The sequence below is a fragment of the Triticum urartu genome, chromosome 6 (assembly GCF_003073215.2).
Source record: "Triticum urartu cultivar G1812 chromosome 6, Tu2.1, whole genome shotgun sequence".
NCBI lineage: Eukaryota > Viridiplantae > Streptophyta > Magnoliopsida > Poales > Poaceae > Triticum > Triticum urartu.
Genome location: NC_053027.1, coordinates 100,943,143 through 100,946,169, shown reverse-complemented (window position 1 = coordinate 100,946,169; position 3,027 = coordinate 100,943,143). Strand labels below are relative to the sequence as shown.

General features: G+C 53.7%; 1 long non-coding RNA gene across 1 annotated transcript; it reads left to right on the top strand.

Annotated features, from left to right (window-relative positions):
- Positions 1-879: 879 nt before the first annotated feature.
- On the top strand, positions 880-1,590 carry LOC125512894. Its single transcript, XR_007285577.1, has 3 exons — positions 880-938; positions 1,361-1,475; positions 1,558-1,590. It is a non-coding gene; the product is annotated as an uncharacterized LOC125512894 (long non-coding RNA).
- The last annotated feature ends 1,437 nt before the right edge of the window (positions 1,591-3,027 follow it).

Below are 3,027 nucleotides of genomic sequence, written 5' to 3'. Positions count from 1 at the left end.
AACTGAGGAAGGGGAGGCGAGCGGAGGTGAGAGTGGGGACGACCAAGGCGAGTGGGAGTCCAACGGGGAAGGAGAGGGAGACGACGACGTCGACTCCAGCGAAGAGGAGGAGGAGGAGGTCGAGCCCCCTCGCCCAGAGGGGCGGTCCAAGCACGCACACGACCCAGCGCGGGAACGTGGTAAGGCGACTGATTCTGTTGGGCAGTCGTCGAAACGCCCTCGGACCTCTTCTCCTACGCCGATTGGGAAGGTTCCCAAGCACCCACGCACGACGCTGTCCAAGCCGCCCAAGGCTCTGCCCAAGATGAAGATAGCTGTCCCTACCATTTCCGGGTAATAATAAAACTTGCTTTCCTTCGTCGACCATGGACAGATCCTTGGTCGATTCATTGAGCCAACTGACTGACTTTCGAGATTTGCAACGCTGCTACTTCTGAGGTCTCCGCCAAGGATGGTGACCAAGAGATGGAGGATGCTGTTACCTCCAACCCTGGTACGGTTACTGACGTTCTGCTTTGAGTCGACTGATCATTTATTGCAACCCTGGTCGATTGAACCTTTCCTTTGTAGCCCCTCCTCATGTTATCGACCTCCCGGATGACGATGACAACGGTCCGTTGAGAGTGAGGAGGCACAAGAGGGCGTCGGCTGACAAGACCCCCCAATCCGCTCCGGCGTCCGAGGCCGAGGCTCGGGATGGTGGTGACACCACTCGGGCTTCAGTGACCTTCACCGTTCCTCTGGCGAGTGCGCGGCCCTCGTCGTCGACTGCGGATCCGTCTTCGCTTTTTGCCACATACCCCGTCCCTGAGGACCAAGCGGCTGCTGCAAAGGAGGCTATACGCCAGGCGGGGATCATGATGGAGCAAGTGAAGATGGCTCGGGAGGCCAGCCAAGCAGCCTATGACGCGAGTTCGGCTCTTCAGAGCAACGTCCAGGTCAGTCGACTCAACACTTGGTCTGTTATGATATGCTGTTTGGAGAGTCTCTTTTCCGAAGATCTTTGTATCTGTACACCCACTGGGTGTGTCTGCCAATCCTTGGACAAGTGGGGGCACGCTAAGTGCACCCACTAGGTGTAGTCCCCGAGACTACGGTGGACTGCTGGCAGTCGACTGTAGTCTTTACATTGTGTTGCTGTAGCTGTATTTCTTCACTCGGTTTGGTCGGGCCAGGTCGAGTGGAACTTTTTTTTGGTCAAACCAGTGGGGGCACGCTGAGTGCACCCACTGCGTGTAGTCCCCGAGACTACCGTCGAATGTTTTTGATTCGGCTGTGGTCTTAAAAACGTCATCATTGTCCCTTAGTTACTCGGAAGCAACTTATCTTGGACGTTTGTCGACTGATTTTGCTTTTACAGAAATCCTGCGAACTCGTAGCTCGCTATACTGAGTTGGAGAAGCAGAAGATTCAACTGAACCTTGATCTGGAGCTGGCCAGAACAGAGCTGCAGAAGGTCAGAGACGGCGCCGCAGGTAAGACGACTTTTTCGATTGGTTAGTCTTTGGGCTTGAGTACCCTTTTGTTATTTCCGATTCAATCATCATTTCTTCGCAGAAAAACTGAACGAAGCTCTGGCGAAGAAGGATCAGGACTTGGCTGTTGCCCGTAAGGAGGCTGATGACAAGACCGCTCTGGCCGCACAGAAGCTGGCTTCGGTCGACCACTTAGAAGAAGAGAATACCAAGCTGAAGACCGCTCTGAATGAAGCCAACGGGGAGTGTTCACGTTGGAAGAAGGAGAACCTCACCCTGAGCGAGAAGCTGGAAGGCATCGCTCGTAGGAGGGACGACCTGGAGAGCTACTTGGGGAGCCTCGCCAAGAAGTTGTACCTTAAGCTTGAAGGTGCACATTCAGTTCCGACTGGTTTTTGTGTCGACTCAGTCTATGAAAATTGACTTATCCTTGGATCGTGTATGCAGAGCTTTGCCAGAATTTTGAAGAGGAAACCAGTCAAGTGGAGCCAAGCTTGGACCCTGTTAACTCTCTTGTGAAGGACAAGGCTGCAATGAACGTGCTCCGTCTGGAGTCTCGTACTGCCAGCGTCGTTGACTATCTGGCTCGGCTGAAAGTGGCGATGTCGCGGATCGACACATCACTCTGGCCTGGGACGACACTTCAGAACGACCTCGAGTCTCTGATGGCTCAACTTAACGAAGTCCCAGGTCGAGTGGCGGAATGGAAGAAATCTTCTGCTAGATGTGGTGCTGATGTCGCTCTGTCTCTGGTCCGCGTCCATTGCAAGGAGGCGCGAGAAGAAAAGCTGGCGGCCATCCAAGTTGCCAATACCAGGAAGCACAGCTTTCAAGACTTCATGGAGACCTTCATCGCTGCTGCCACCCGCATTGCCGACGGGATCGACTTGGATGAGTTCGTCGCCCCTTCCAGTCCTCCTCCCGAGGAGTGAAAAACTTTGAATTTACCTCGGGATGCCGAGTGGATTTGTAACCGTTTAAACTCCGCCGAGCCGAGGGCTCGAGTACTTTGAGGTCTGGGACCTTTTGGGCTTTTTCTGAACTTGATTTATCGTTGGATATCTTCACGGTTTGATTCGTCGAGTGGAACTTGATCTTCACTCAGAATAATCTTGTATTTGCGACGCAGCTCCGAGGGAGAAGGTAGCGGTCGACTCGCGGATTGGGTCGAGTCTTGTACTTAGGCGAGCACTGGGCTGTAGCTAAGCCTCCGAGTGAGAGGTTTACTCTCCACTCGGTAGGATTTTTAAACACTTAGGCGAGCACTTGGCTGCAGCTAAGCCCCCGAGTGGGAGGTTTGCTCTCCACTCGGTAGGATTTTTAAACACTTAGGCGAGCATTGGGCTGCAGCTAAGCCCCCGAGTGGGAGGTTTGCTCTCCACTCGGTAGGATTTTTTCAAACTTAGGCGAGTGCCGGACTGCAGCTAAGTCTCTAGGTGAGAGAACTTAGGCGAGTGCTGGACTACAGCTAAGCCCCCGAGTGGGAGGATCGCTCTTCACTCGGTAGGATTTTTTCAAACTTAGGCGAGTGCCGGACCGCAGCTAAGTCTCT